This window comes from Symsagittifera roscoffensis, chromosome 9 (assembly GCF_963678635.1).
Source record: "Symsagittifera roscoffensis chromosome 9, txSymRosc1.1, whole genome shotgun sequence".
In the NCBI taxonomy this organism is placed as follows: domain Eukaryota; kingdom Metazoa; phylum Xenacoelomorpha; order Acoela; family Convolutidae; genus Symsagittifera; species Symsagittifera roscoffensis.
The window spans coordinates 35107653-35124522 of record NC_087070.1 but is presented as its reverse complement, the minus strand read 5'-3'; the positions used below and the strand labels follow the sequence as shown (position 1 = coordinate 35124522).

The following is a 16870-nucleotide window of genomic DNA, read 5'->3' as shown; positions in this document are numbered from 1 at the left end:
CAACAATTACAAATCTTCTACTCTCATGTGTTTCATGAGCTTCAAGTTATGGACGAATAATTTTTCATCCAAAAAGCGTGAAACGGTGTCCTTCATAATGTGGTAAACTTCTACATAAAATTTCGATTTCAACCCGCGCCGAATATGTTTCTCCGATTATTATCTATTATCTGACGATAGAAGGCTGATTTAAGTTAACCGATCACAACCAACAAAATTAGGAAGTAAGCTGAGAAATTGAATTGGTTGTCAACAGGAAAAATAAGTTTAGCCGTCTTCTTTTCCCGCTTTTTCTGCTGATTTTGGCTATATTTTGCCTCTTTCTCAAATATTTATTATTACACTCCCAAAGCAAGTAAGTAAGGATCTTGTAATCGGGAACTAAGCTCATCTCATAATTACCTTTTTCTACACGTTTCTAACTTGTTTTGTTATTGATTCTGTGCAACTTGCAGTTTGCTTTGCTTTTGGCCTAGAGCTAACGCCGTCGCCTCTGCACCCTAAAGACACGGGTCCGAATCCCGCCGGGACCTTGAATTTTTCAGTATGTCTTCAAAAATTTTTCAGTAAAAACTGAATTGTCGGACTTTCGTTTATCTACTCAAAATCTGTAGGCCTAATTGCCAGATCACGGACTTTTCTGGTACAGTAAGCAAGTACCGTGGTAAATGCAAGTGATGTTCATTGTAGATTCAGAAGTACTTGAACCTTTTTAATTTTTTTAAACGAAAAAAGCTTTTGTTTCGGCTCAAATAGTGTCTGCTCAAAGTTTGTCGGATTTATATCCGCTTCGTAGGTTTTATTCCATTGCTAACTTAAATTTGAAATTCAGATGTATTGTTTGCATGTTTGCCTAAATTACCTTGAAAAAATGAGTTATTATTAAAATGTATGGGATTGATTTTTTTTGAGACGCTCTGGAATTTTTTTTCAATTTCGTGTTTGTTTTTTCAAAAGTCCTATTTTTTTTTAAAAGAGCATCAATGGAAGGATCAATTCTTTTCCTTTTTGCCTGCATGCTCTCCTAGTCTCTTTTTCAGTCCCCTCTGTGTACAGCCTTCGAAAAATTGGGGGGGGGGAGAGAAATATTTGACCCATGTTTTCAGTTTTTTATCCTCTTAAACTATCCTCCTACACCTGAAATTTTAGTTTCAATGAAAAGAATAAAATGAAAAAGCTACCCTGCATAAGCGAGTGCTCCAAAAATGTCTTATTTAAAATTATGGCCTTCGGATTTTTTGAACTTTTTGGTTTTTGAACTTTTTGGAAACCTACCCTTCCATATCTCAGGTTTTGGATTCAATCCAGAGAACGCGCTAATCCAGAGAACGCGCCAATCCAGAGAACGCGGGGGAAATTCTATTTTAAACTTTTAACCAATTCATGAAACTTTTTGAGTCTTCTCGAGACCTATTCTCCCATATCTGAATATTTGAGTTCGTGAATTTCTTCTACGTAAGCGGTTACATCCAAAACTGTTTACGCAAAATGCCATGGTTCTCGGAAATTTCAGTTGTTCTTTATTTGTTGACCGTTGTTTTGGATATTTCTCGGTAACTATCCAGCCAAATTTGATAACATAAGTTTCATCTAAACAACAGGTTTGGGAAAACCTACCTGCATAAACAGTCCACCCTCAATTGGTTTTAGAAAACGGTTCTGGTCTTCAAACAAGTTAAAGTTCTGACAGCCTGACAATTTTTTTAGAAGTTTTTTTTGGCTTTACATGAAAACTAAACTGTCATTTCTCAGGTTATGTATTCAATCGAGACACCCAGTTTCATGAATTTTTTCTTGTCTGGCGGCTATGACCTTTTTTGTTATAAAAATTATGGGTTTCGGATAGTAAATGTTTTGATTTTTTGACACGTTTTGAAAACTTTTTTCTTAATAACGAGGCTATCATCAGATGAAAATTTCAATCGAAATAACCAGTTGCAAGATTTTTTTCTGCAGAAACGGCGACTTTTTAATCTTGAATTTTTTGTAACGAATTCGGTTTTTTTGGAAAATTTCAATACCTCAAAAAATTTCACTTTCCTTACTTATTACAGTAGAAAAACAAAAATAGTTTTAGTCAAAGTCCAATTTTTACCGTCCAGCATGAGTACCGTCCAGCATGTATACCGTCCAGCATGAGTATAACAAATTCAAAAAATATCCAACACGTAGCTCCAGCCTTAGCGGAGCTCAACTTGTCTTTCATCGAGTTGTACAAAAGTTTTCATTTAATTAGATTTTTTGAACAAATAAAAAAAACTCCGTCCTATTTTTTGTTAGTGTTGCAAATGGTGCGAAGCTCCACTTCGCTTTTTTTGCATATGTGAACCGTTTTCTGAGAAACACACGGAAGCTTTTAACCGCGGTTAGCCTATTTAAAAAAAACAAGACTACTCTTTTTCAAGTGCGAACCCCTAAAGGTTCCAACTGCCCTTTAAAGCGAATAAAAAACCTTTTGATTGAATAATTGACAAAATAATTCATAAAAGAGAAAACAAGATTTTTTTTCTTCATTCTGTCCCCCACACGTTATGCGAAATACAAAGCGTGTGTTTAGAGTCTAGTAAGTTTTCAATAAGACTAAGTTGCTGGTGGTTGGTTTCGATTAGGTCGCATGAAAATTGCTAAGCCAATTTTCCAATTTTAAACCTTCATAAATCTATAAATAATAATACAGGTCAAACATCTTTTAAAAATTGATCTCAAGAAAACAGTTTCAGACGGTTTTATATATATCTATCAAAAACGCTGACTGAAGAAGTAGAAAAAATTTACTGAACAGAAAATACCATCTCAATCTCAAATATTCTGCACTTTTTTTTTCAAAAATTGGAACAAAAACAAAAGCATAAGATCATTCTGCATAATGAAAGGATGTCAGGACGTTTTTTATACTAAAAAAAAACAACCTTTAAGTTTAGATGTAAAACTTAAAGTCATGGGTTCTAAAATCAAAATGAACCTAAAGAGGTGTTTTGTGAAATCAAAAAATATTGTTCTAACTTCTCTTCCACATAAAAAGGCCGCACACTGAGGCATTATCCTGCGTAAGTTTATGTTTCAATTTCAAAGATTGATTATAACTCTCCTGAATGTCAGTATAATCCAAGAAAACAGTTCAACTAGATTACAATAGTACTAATCCATATAAATTCAACCTAAAGGAATAGCATTATGCAAAATTTTGCAACAAATACTTGATAACTCAACAAAACTGCTTGGTTTTTTGCAAAACACTGAGGGTTCCGACTGCCTTTTAATTGGTCTCGAAATGTTTTTGGCAACTTAAGCATTGGCAAAATTATGAAGTTTTGCTGATCGTTTTAATATTTTGTGTAACAGTTTGAGTCAAGTAAGGAATTAATAAAACCAATTAGCTGCCTCAGATCAATTTGGAACGCGCGGGGGATTTTGTTGTGATAATTCGCCAAGCGTGTAATTTGAAAAACGTGCAGTTTAGTTAGACCCCTGGCAGTATATTAAAGTGGTGTTCACACCCCGCCGGCTCCTGGAGATCGAGAGATCAAACTACTACCAATGGACCACAGTTTTTTAAACCTGTTCTGAACAAAAGAACATCACGATCATATTGATGTGTGTTTACTCTGTACGCTAAACTCAAACTGAAATACTTAACAAATGTAAACTTATTTAATGAGTTGCCTAATTACATGACTGACAATATATTTGTTTACAAATCGAAGCGGATAAATAAATGGATTGAATCACTTGTAATATTTTAATCTTTTTCCGATAAATCTCTCTGCTTTCTCGTCAGCGTGTCTTTTTCCAAACTTTCACGAACCAATTTATTTCAAACCTATCTCTTAGACGTGAAAAGCGATTATTTGGCTTCCCTCAAAAATGAAATTCGAAAAGAGATTTTTTGTATTGGACTATGTTTGGTGATTCGAAAAATTTTACTAAAAAGCATAACTGAGGACTGAGTATCCTTAAAATTAGGATCCATTGATTTGTCTTGAATCTTTTAAGAGTTTGAGTACATCTTTCTACTTATCCGCAACCATGGTGGTCATCGACAGGACAAAAATTTTGTTTAATTCCAATTTCTTTGCAAGTCTCTGACATATGACATTTATAAAACCTGAATATTGATGCACACGTAATAAATAAGGTGTACTGTATTGTTTAACAAACCCTTAAAAATGGATGCATTTTTCCTCTGTTGCTTTGGTGAAAAAAACAGGGATAATTGGAATAACTGTCTGTTGATAATGAATTACATAATTTTTTGTGATTCATTAGTGGGCTGGCGAAATCCAATTGCATTTCTTTATTTGATGCAATCAATTCAGGAGATCGATCAGTTGATTTAAATGGTTCTGATGTTTTGATATTTCTACCAGCTTTTGAGCCTTGTCGGGAATTCCGACAAAATGCAAATATTTTACGGTGCATCAGTGGCCAATAAATGTAGACTGGGGCTTCTATCGCCGTTTTTTGCCTGGACGAGTCCTGTGTAGACGGTTGAGAACGGCTTTTTTTAAATTTAAAAAAAACAAAATAGGGCAGCGACTTTTTTTATATGTAATGGCACAATCATCAGCGGTTGGCAGCATCATCTTAAATGTTGGCTTTAAAGTTTCCTAATTGCATGAATCCTCATCTATATATGGCCAAATTGCACTTTCTCAGGGGCACCAGTCGAATGTCTTCGACCATCTAACAAGTTGTATAACCTTGTTGTGAGGGACTTTTTATCTGCTGACACCATCGATGTATTTCTTGTGGCCACTCGTTCACTTGGTTCACCATGGTGTTGATTTAAATAAGTTGGTTGACTTGCTTGATCCAAAATTGGTCAATCTTTTGTCATAATTTGGTTGTTGATGTTGATTTGAACCTTTTTAGCCCGATTTGTTGCAGTTCTTCAACCGAGAAGCGGCGTCGGCCTGCTCCGACTGCCAGTTATCTCTGCCATAAGCTTTGATGTGCCTGGAAATTGATCGTTGACAAAATAATTTCGCTATTTGACATCTGATTGTTTTTAATTGTTTAAAATTCTGTCCAAAATAATTTCCAATTTTACAAAAATTATGATCTTTGTACGAGATTAAGGTAAGAGACCAAGCAGAGTCTCTAAAACCTAAAATGATACGAACGCTGCTTTCTGAATAGTTGACTTGGTATCCGTCGGCTTTTTTTGTTTTCATGTCCTTTGCATTGAAAGTTTGCTCGGGGTTTTTGCTCAAAGTTGATTTGCTAATAAGACGCTCGTAATTCCTGCTGCCTTCGGTTGAAGTTACGCATTTTCGTTGCCTGATCCTGATTAGTCTGGTTGGTGTTGCCCCCTTTTTGCCGTCTCTGAGAGACACTTTGCATATTTCATGGTTGAAACATGATTGGTTCTTGTTCCTGAATCATATCGCGCCAGAGGAATTTTTTGTTAACATTTTCTGATAAAACGAATATTCTAATTTGCCTAAAAAATTTTCAGCTGTAAATTCTGATTCAAAGACTTTTTTGTAGAAATTTTCTGGGGAAAAAACAAGTTTTGTCAAAGTTCAAAATAATTTTGACTACGAATTCGTCATTTCAAGTGAACTTTCGTGCTGGCATTGTAGGAATTCTGCAAAAATATTCTGCGTTACCGAAATAAATTCCGATGTTAGTGATAATGAAAAAAATCAAACGGTAATAAATAATCTGCCCATATTTTTAGGCGTAATTGATACGTACGACTTCCTCTGTTCTCCTTGAGTGCCGAAACTAAACCTTTTTGTTCTGTTAGAGCATAAAATTGGTTGCTCAACAAATAGTTTTTCAAGTTTTTGAAAAACCAGACTACCGCCAATAACTCTAGCTCATCAGTAGAGTATTTCTATTCTGCCTAGTTTAGAAACCCAGATGCGAAGGCAATGGGGCTCAAATTCCTGGTTCGATCTCCAGTTCCAAAGCGGTCTCCTATCCTCTGTGGTTCTTATCACATTTATTTTTTGATGTTTTTTGAAATTTACAAAGTCATCTGATATGCATCAAGTCTGGTTATGTGCCTTTCCTCAATCAATTTTTCAATGTTTTTGGTCACTGATTGTGATTTGGCACCAGGCGAATTTTTTCCTGAAAACTTATTTATGGAGATTTGAAAAGTTTGCAATTTTTGTGGTTGTTCGTTCTGTCGAGGCGATTAAATTCGTTTTATTTTTCTTCAGGAGCTTGTTTCTCCAAAAGTTTGATTCTTTAGATTTTTTGTTTTCGGCAGTTTCGATTTCTCCAAGCTTTTGAATTTCTGTCGTTTTAACTTGCGTATTCGCTAAGCCGATCTTGGGTTGTAGGTTTGGTCTCGTCAAGCATCTTGTTTGGTTGTATGATATTCTACAGTTTTCGTTACCCAGCTGTTTGAAGTGATATCAATGAATTTTGTGCCGAAGAGTTCAATTGAGCGGTGGTTGTAGTCGACGTCATTTGTCTTCAGTGGATACTCGTCTGGGCAAAATACTCTTAAACCTTTATCTTTTTTCAGTAAGTGATCCGCTGTTTTCTTACTTTTGAATAAGGCCGGGTGCGCTGAGTTTTGACCCTTTGCCTGTGGCTGTACTTATCACTTCTAGGTTCTTGACTGATTCTGCTTCACGATTGTTATTCCGACTTTCGATACGAAAGTAACGGAATATTTGTGCTCGGGGTGGGTTTTTTTTTCTTCAGACAAATTTCGACTTTTTAACTAGCCATTTTTGACGTAATTTCTTTACATCATTCGAAAAGTATTGTTGTCCTGAGCTCAAATTTGAAAAGATATTTCACCTGTGATCTTTTTTCGTAAAGTTATGGGGGTTTAAAGATTGCCATTTTGGCCAATTTGGGACAATTAACGCGCGATATATTTCTCGCTATTTACGCGTAAGCGGAGAGTTAATCAGTTTTAGAAATCGTTCCAAATTGGTTAAAAGAAGCTTATTTGGCATAATTGGTGTGTTACAATGAGCGAAATTTCTCCTTTTGTACTTTGTATGGCGTGTGGGGGGATGATTTTCATAAAAAAAGTCAAATTTTAGAAAAAATTTTTTTTGATTTTGTTTTATTTTATTGAATTTTTTAATGTTATTACTGCTCCATAAATCTTAAAAGGCAGTCGGAACATTCAGGGCTTCGCCCTGATACGAGCAGTCTTGTTTTATTTTATTCTTAATACTTTATAATCGGATTCACTGTCCGAATTCACGAATCTCAGTCGTTTTTTTCAACTGACACTACTTTTTGGCAGCATTTTGAAATGTGGCTTTTCTTTCCGTGACTGTTACATGTTGGTCCTTTCGCTACGCATCTGTCTTTGTCCTCTGGCGTGAACTTAATCCATCAAAAGAAACAAGGTTTGTTTGCATTGGACGTTTTGTTGCATAAATAAAGACCCGAGTATATATGCCTCTGCCTATCTCCTAGAAGGCTCTATCGACTCGATTTTGTACAGATTTAAGCGATTGGGTGGATATGGTGGCGGCTCATGTTTAATCTTGAATGGGTTTCCATAAGTACTCGATTAGAGATTCTGATTCTGCAAGGTGTTGTCCTTTACGTATCCTTTTTTCGCCTGCTACACCTGTCTGATATCGGCATTGTATCTCGCTTTTGTATTTGCTTCGGCTTTGAGAAACTTCGTCAGTGGATCGTCGTGGACTTGTCCCGGAGTTACAAATAAGTCGTTTAGGTCGCAGTTTTTGCGTAAATATATGGCAGGGAAAAATTGACCTTTTCAAAAATTCTTTGGTTCTGGCTACGGTTTCGCCCAAAAGGCTCGTTCTCCCGCCATATATGTGTTCTTTTGTCCAAATATTGGACTGCTAGCTGCGTCATGTGATATTCGTTAATTCTGTACGCTAAAGTCAAAATAAATAGTTAAGCTGAAATGAAGTAAATTAATGAGTTGTTTAATTACCTTTACGGATAATTAAATGAATTGAAAAAACTCTACTTTTAACAGTAGATAAAGCTGTGAGAGAGCGCGTTCAAACTCAGTTTTGGCATATCATGACTTGACAGGCTGTTGATTGATTAGTCCAAGTCGCAATAACTTAGGCTGATTTTGAAATATTACCTTATCACATATAAATTCTTCACTTTCTTCCGCCAAAGATCGAAACAAAAACATCAGTAATATTGCAAATTGTTGCAAAAAGCTTTTGTTCATACAGCCTACTCGAGTTCTAAAGCTAAACAAATCTAGACAAAAATTTACAAATTTTTAAACGCTCGAGTTTAAACTCGCAAAATTCAACACTCATAAGCTGCCAGTAATTTGGCGATGGAAGGGTACATTTTAATTCCTTCAACCATTTCTTGGGGTTCTAGTTTGCCATCTCCGTTGAAGTCAATTTGCTGAAATATCTTGTCTACTCGCAATTCAGGAGTGGATTCGTCTTCCGCGTAATCGACGTCGTCACCCATTAAATCAACTGCCTAAAACAATGAATTTTTGACAATCTAATGATTTTGTTTTTTATTTTTTTTTTGTGAATAGTCGACAAGCACTCATTTTTGCTATTATTCTTTCAAAGAAGGTAGTTTATAAGATTTGAGAATATTTTTGCGACTGTTCTGTAAATCTGATTGAAGCTGCTGCAGTCTTGTGCGAGTTAACTTGTCTTAAGCATACTCGAAGTCGATTAGCCTCCATGTGAACCCCACCCCCTCCCCCCGTTGCCGAAATTTTACTCCAAAATGAGTAATACGAGCTTTTTTTAGTTAATCAAGATTTACACAGAAGTTATCGAGTTAATTGATGAAAAAATTATATCAAAAGAAAACTTTAAATCAGCCCGACAATCTTCTACAAATGCAAAATGCTTAGAAACTTGTGTAGGTGAATATCTTTTTATTTAGTAGCTAAAAAAGGTCATTTTTATAGTATAAAAGGCCAAAACTTTGCTCAAAAACAAGTTTCAAACGTTTTGCGCATTTTTGGAAATTCAAATTTCTAAAGTTTTGTCACCTTGTTTAAGAGGCTTCTCTTAATATTACTTTCTCATCAATTAACTCGGAAAGTTTAGCCTAATTCTTGATTAAATAAAATAAACCAAATTGACTCATTTTTTGGGGTAAAGTTTTAATTGCGTTTTCGAACACCAAATGGCACCATGAAGTTTCACTTTTCGTCTAACCTTAATCCAATAAGAGAAAAACGCGTTTGAATTTTCCAATGTTTTTCTTTACGCCCGGTTAATTTAAATCAGCACTGCATAAGCGGTTTAGTACAGACTCACTTTAGTTTATTTCTATTTCTCTCGAAAAAAACTGCATTCTGATTAGTTGAAATAATGCATCGTTCAATTTGCAAAAAAGCAACATAACCAAATTACCTGTTTGAAAAAATGAGTTATTATTAAAATGTATGGGATTGATTTTTTTTGAGACGCTCCGGAATTTTTTTTCAATTTCGTGTTTGTTTTTTCAAAAGTCCTATTTTTTTTTAAAAGAGCATCAATGGAAGGATCAATTCTTTTCCTTTTTGCCTGCATGCTCTCCTAGTCTCTTTTTCAGTCCCCTCTGTGTACAGCCTTCGAAAAATTGGGGGGGGAGAGAAATATTTGACCCATGTTTTCAGTTTTTTATCCTCTTAAACTATCCTCCTACACCTGAAATTTTAGTTTCAATGAAAAGAATAAAATGAAAAAGCTACCCTGCATAAGCGAGTGCTCCAAAAATGTCTTATTTAAAATTATGGCCTTCGGATTTTTTGAACTTTTTGGTTTTTGAACTTTTTGGAAACCTACCCTTCCATATCTCAGGTTTTGGATTCAATCCAGAGAATGCGCTAATCCAGAGAACGCGCCAATCCAGAGAACGCGGGGGAAATTCTATTTTAAACTTTTAACCAATTCATGAAACTTTTTGAGTCTTCTCGAGACCTATTCTCCCATATCTGAATATTTGAGTTCGTGAATTTCTTCTACGTAAGCGGTTACATCCAAAACTATTTACGCAAAATGCCATGGTTCTCGGAAATTTCAGTTGTTCTTTATTTGTTGACCGTTGTTTTGGATATTTCTCGGTAACTATCCAGCCAAATTTGATAACATAAGTTTCATCTAAACAACAGGTTTGGGAAAACCTACCTGCATAAACAGTCCACCCTCAATTGGTTTTAGAAAACGGTTCTGGTCTTCAAACAAGTTAAAGTTCTGACAGCCTGACAATTTTTTTAGAAGTTTTTTTTGGCTTTACATGAAAACTAAACTGTCATTTCTCAGGTTATGTATTCAATCGAGACACCCAGTTTCATGAATTTTTTCTTGTCTGGCGGCCATGACCTTTTTTGTTATAAAAATTATGGGTTTCGGATAGTAAATGTTTTGATTTTTTGACACGTTTTGAAAACTTTTTTCTTAATAACGAGGCTATCATCAGATGAAAATTTCAATCGAAATAACCAGTTGCAAGATTTTTTTCTGCAGAAACGGCGACTTTTTAATCTTGAATTTTTTGTAACGAATTCGGTTTTTTTGGAAAATTTCAATACCTCAAAAAATTTCACTTTCCTTACTTATTACAGTAGAAAAACAAAAATAGTTTTAGTCAAAGTCCAATTTTTACCGTCCAGCATGAGTACCGTCCAGCATGTATACCGTCCAGCATGAGTATAACAAATTCAAAAAATATCCAACACGTAGCTCCAGCCTTAGCGGAGCTCAACTTGTCTTTCATCGAGTTGTACAAAAATTTTCATTTAATTAGATTTTTTGAACAAATAAAAAAAACTCCGTCCTATTTTTTGTTAGTGTTGCAAATGGTGCGAAGCTCCACTTCGCTTTTTTTGCATATGTGAACCGTTTTCTGAGAAACACACGGAAGCTTTTAACCGCGGTTAGCCTATTTAAAAAAAAACAAGACTACTCTTTTTCAAGTGCGAACCCCTAAAAGTTCCAACTGCCCTTTAAAGCGAATAAAAAACCTTTTGATTGAATAATTGACAAAATAATTCATAAAAGAGAAAACAAGATTTTTTTTCTTCATTCTGTCCCCCACACGTTATGTGAAATACAAAGCGTGTGTTTAGAGTCTAGTAAGTTTTCAATAAGACTAAGTTGCTGGTGGTTTCGATTAGGTCGCATGAAAATTGCTAAGCCAATTTTCCAATTTTAAACCTTCATAAATCTATAAATAATAATACAGGTCAAACATCTTTTAAAAATTGATCTCAAGAAAACAGTTTCAGACGGTTTTATATATATCTATCAAAAACGCTGACTGAAGAAGTAGAAAAAATTTACTGAACAGAAAATACCATCTCAATCTCAAATATTCTGCACTTTTTTTTTCAAAAATTGGAACAAAAACAAAAGCATAAGATCATTCTGCATAATGAAAGGATGTCAGGACGTTTTTTATACTAAAAAAAAACAACCTTTAAGTTTAGATGTAAAACTTAAAGTCATGGGTTCTAAAATCAAAATGAACCTAAAGAGGTGTTTTGTGAAATCAAAAAATATTGTTCTAACTTCTCTTCCACATAAAAAGGCCGCACACTGAGGCATTATCCTGCGTAAGTTTATGTTTCAATTTCAAAGATTGATTATAACTCTCCTGAATGTCAGTATAATCCAAGAAAACAGTTCAACTAGATTACAATAGTACTAATCCATATAAATTCAACCTAAAGGAATAGCATTATGCAAAATTTTGCAACAAATACTTGATAACTCAACAAAACTGCTTGGTTTTTTGCAAAACACTGAGGGTTCCGACTGCCTTTTAATTGGTCTCGAAATGTTTTTGGCAACTTAAGCATTGGCAAAATTATGAAGTTTTGCTGATCGTTTTAATATTTTGTGTAACAGTTTGAGTCAAGTAAGGAATTAATAAAACCAATTAGCTGCCTCAGATCAATTTGGAACGCGCGGGGGATTTTGTTGTGATAATTCGCCAAGCGTGTAATTTGAAAAACGTGCAGTTTAGTTAGACCCCTGGCAGTATATTAAAGTGGTGTTCACACCCCGCCGGCTCCTGGAGATCGAGAGATCAAACTACTACCAATGGACCACAGTTTTTTAAACCTGTTCTGAACAAAAGAACATCACGATCATATTGATGTGTGTTTACTCTGTACGCTAAACTCAAACTGAAATACTTAACAAATGTAAACTTATTTAATGAGTTGCCTAATTACATGACTGACAATATATTTGTTTACAAATCGAAGCGGATAAATAAATGGATTGAATCACTTGTAATATTTTAATCTTTTTCCGATAAATCTCTCTGCTTTCTCGTCAGCGTGTCTTTTTCCAAACTTTCACGAACCAATTTATTTCAAACCTATCTCTTAGACGTGAAAAGCGATTATTTGGCTTCCCTCAAAAATGAAATTCGAAAAGAGATTTTTTGTATTGGACTATGTTTGGTGATTCGAAAAATTTTACTAAAAAGCATAACTGAGGACTGAGTATCCTTAAAATTAGGATCCATTGATTTGTCTTGAATCTTTTAAGAGTTTGAGTACATCTTTCTACTTATCCGCAACCATGGTGGTCATCGACAGGACAAAAATTTTGTTTAATTCCAATTTCTTTGCAAGTCTCTGACATATGACATTTATAAAACCTGAATATTGATGCACACGTAATAAATAAGGTGTACTGTATTGTTTAACAAACCCTTAAAAATGGATGCATTTTTCCTCTGTTGCTTTGGTGAAAAAAACAGGGATAATTGGAATAACTGTCTGTTGATAATGAATTACATAATTTTTTGTGATTCATTAGTGGGCTGGCGAAATCCAATTGCATTTCTTTATTTGATGCAATCAATTCAGGAGATCGATCAGTTGATTTAAATGGTTCTGATGTTTTGATATTTCTACCAGCTTTTGAGCCTTGTCGGGAATTCCGACAAAATGCAAATATTTTACGGTGCATCAGTGGCCAATAAATGTAGACTGGGGCTTCTATCGCCGTTTTTTGCCTGGACGAGTCCTGTGTAGACGGTTGAGAACGGCTTTTTTTAAATTTAAAAAAAACAAAATAGGGCAGCGACTTTTTTTATATGTAATGGCACAATCATCAGCGGTTGGCAGCATCATCTTAAATGTTGGCTTTAAAGTTTCCTAATTGCATGAATCCTCATCTATATATGGCCAAATTGCACTTTCTCAGGGGCACCAGTCGAATGTCTTCGACCATCTAACAAGTTGTATAACCTTGTTGTGAGGGACTTTTTATCTGCTGACACCATCGATGTATTTCTTGTGGCCACTCGTTCACTTGGTTCACCATGGTGTTGATTTAAATAAGTTGGTTGACTTGCTTGATCCAAAATTGGTCAATCTTTTGTCATAATTTGGTTGTTGATGTTGATTTGAACCTTTTTAGCCCGATTTGTTGCAGTTCTTCAACCGAGAAGCGGCGTCGGCCTGCTCCGACTGCCAGTTATCTCTGCCATAAGCTTTGATGTGCCTGGAAATTGATCGTTGACAAAATAATTTCGCTATTTGACATCTGATTGTTTTTAATTGTTTAAAATTCTGTCCAAAATAATTTCCAATTTTACAAAAATTATGATCTTTGTACGAGATTAAGGTAAGAGACCAAGCAGAGTCTCTAAAACCTAAAATGATACGAACGCTGCTTTCTGAATAGTTGACTTGGTATCCGTCGGCTTTTTTTGTTTTCATGTCCTTTGCATTGAAAGTTTGCTCGGGGTTTTTGCTCAAAGTTGATTTGCTAATAAGACGCTCGTAATTCCTGCTGCCTTCGGTTGAAGTTACGCATTTTCGTTGCTTGATCCTGATTAGTCTGGTTGGTGTTGCCCCCTTTTTGCCGTCTCTGAGAGACACTTTGCATATTTCATGGTTGAAACATGATTGGTTCTTGTTCCTGAATCATATCGCGCCAGAGGAATTTTTTGTTAACATTTTCTGATAAAACGAATATTCTAATTTGCCTAAAAAATTTTCAGCTGTAAATTCTGATTCAAAGACTTTTTTGTAGAAATTTTCTGGGGAAAAAACAAGTTTTGTCAAAGTTCAAAATAATTTTGACTACGAATTCGTCATTTCAAGTGAACTTTCGTGCTGGCATTGTAGGAATTCTGCAAAAATATTCTGCGTTACCGAAATAAATTCCGATGTTAGTGATAATGAAAAAAATCAAACGGTAATAAATAATCTGCCCATATTTTTAGGCGTAATTGATACGTACGACTTCCTCTGTTCTCCTTGAGTGCCGAAACTAAACCTTTTTGTTCTGTTAGAGCATAAAATTGGTTGCTCAACAAATAGTTTTTCAAGTTTTTGAAAAACCAGACTACCGCCAATAACTCTAGCTCATCAGTAGAGTATTTCTATTCTGCCTAGTTTAGAAACCCAGATGCGAAGGCAATGGGGCTCAAATTCCTGGTTCGATCTCCAGTTCCAAAGCGGTCTCCTATCCTCTGTGGTTCTTATCACATTTATTTTTTGATGTTTTTTGAAATTTTCGTAATATCATTAAAAAGATTTATGATTGCATTTGATAGATTTTTACTTAAGTTCATATGAAATATTGTTTATTGCTATTTAAGTGAAAGTATTAGGTTTTGTTTCTTTTTATACGTCTAAGATTGATCTTGACAAGTGATTTAAATTTTCCATGAAGGACCTCAGTTGTTTCAAAGTTTGTGCTCAGTTAGATTCAATCCTAAATAGAATTTTGCTCGTTTCGGACGGATTACTTCTGGATCTATTCCAAATCAAACCATATCAGTTTAATTTTTTTGAAGTCTGCATTCGCATCCTTTTTCTTTGAACCTTCCGTCATTTAATCTTTTTAAGACTTACTCCACTGTTATGCTGGGATCTAAGATGAAACTCTCTGAAACGTGTAGTATGTCGTCCACTAAACAGGTTAATCCTGGTATTCATTTAAATTGAAATCCATTGCCTTCTGAAATGTTTTGGGCATATCTGTGAAAGAGTGGAATCCCGTTTCAAATCTGTAATATTTAGTAAAATCACCACAAACAACACTTAATTACATTTTACTCACGGACTAGTCCATAGATAACTGGCTGAAGGCATTTTTCAGGTATATGGAATTCAATCATTTTCCACTTGAGAACTCGACGTGATGCTTTTGGGCTGCTAAACCTAGTGATTTCAATAAATTTGGTAATTGGATTTTGTTTTTGAAAGTTTGTGCATTCGTAGATTACGCGTCCTTCGCTAATTTAACTGAGCCATCTTTTTTGCAGTTACTACTACTGGAGCTACAAAGTCATCTGATATGCATCAAGTCTGGTTATGTGCCTTTCCTCAATCAATTTTTCAATGTTTTTGGTCACTGATTGTGATTTGGCACCAGGCGAATTTTTTCCTGAAAAATTATTTATGGAGATTTGAAAAGTTTGCAATTTTTGTGGTTGTTCGTTCTGTCGAGGCGATTAAATTCGTTTTATTTTTCTTCAGGAGCTTGTTTCTCCAAAAGTTTGATTCTTTAGATTTTTTGTTTTCGGCAGTTTCGATTTCTCCAAGCTTTTGAATTTCTGTCGTTTTAACTTGCGTATTCGCTAAGCCGATCTTGGGTTGTAGGTTTGGTCTCGTCAAGCATCTTGTTTGGTTGTATGATATTCTACAGTTTTCGTTACCCAGCTGTTTGAAGTGATATCAATGAATTTTGTGCCGAAGAGTTCAATTGAGCGGTGGTTGTAGTCGACGTCATTTGTCTTCAGTGGATACTCGTCTGGGCAAAATACTCTTAAACCTTTATCTTTTTTCAGTAAGTGATCCGCTGTTTTCTTACTTTTGAATAAGGCCGGGTGCGCTGAGTTTTGACCCTTTGCCTGTGGCTGTACTTATCACTTCTAGGTTCTTGACTGATTCTGCTTCACGATTGTTATTCCGACTTTCGATACGAAAGTAACGGAATATTTGTGCTCGGGGTGGGTTTTTTTTTCTTCAGACAAATTTCGACTTTTTAACTAGCCATTTTTGACGTAATTTCTTTACATCATTCGAAAAGTATTGTTGTCCTGAGCTCAAATTTGAAAAGATATTTCACCTGTGATCTTTTTTTGTAAAGTTATGGGGGTTTAAAGTTTGCCATTTTGGCCAATTTGGGACAATTAACGCGCGATATATTTCGCGCTATTTACGCGTAAGCGGAGAGTTAATCAGTTTTAGAAATCGTTCCAAATTGGTTAAAAGAAGCTTATTTGGCATAATTGGTGTGTTACAATGAGCGAAATCTCTCCTTTTCTACTTTGTATGGCGTGTGGGGGGATGATTTTCATAAAAAAAGTCAAATTTTAGAAAAAAATTTTTTTGATTTTGTTTTATTTTATTGAATTTTTTAATGTTATTACTGCTCCATAAATCTTAAAAGGCAGTCGGAACATTCAGGGCTTCGCCCTGATACGAGCAGTCTTGTTTTATTTTATTCTTAATACTTTATAATCGGATTCACTGTCCGAGTTCACGAATCTCAGTCGTTTTTTTCAACTGATACTACTTTTTGGCAGCATTTTGAAATGTGGCTTTTCTTTCCGTGACTGTTACATGTTGGTCCTTTCGCTACGCATCTGTCTTTGTCCTCTGGCGTGAACTTAATCCATCAAAAGTAACAAGGTTTGTTTGCATTGGACGTTTTGTTGCATAAATTAAGACCCGAGTATATATGCCTCTGCCTATCTCCTAGAAGGCTCTATCGACTCGATTTTGTACAGATTTAAGCGATTGGGTGGATATGGTGGCGGCTCATGTTTAATCTTGAATGGGTTTCCATAAGTACTCGATTAGAGATTCTGATTCTGCAAGGTGTTGTCCTTTACGTATCCTTTTTTCGCCTGCTACACCTGTCTGATATCGGCATTGTATCTCGCTTTTGTATTTGCTTCGGCTTTGAGAAACTTCGTCAGTGGATCGTCGTGGACTTGTCCCGGAGTT

At 35.2% G+C, this 16870-nt stretch overlaps 1 protein-coding gene across 2 annotated transcripts in view; it reads left to right on the top strand.

Moving 5' to 3' along the window:
* The window catches only part of LOC134854193 (uncharacterized), a 72727-nt gene that overhangs the window by 40030 nt on the left and 15827 nt on the right, over window positions 1–16870 (top strand). The window lies entirely within an intron of this gene.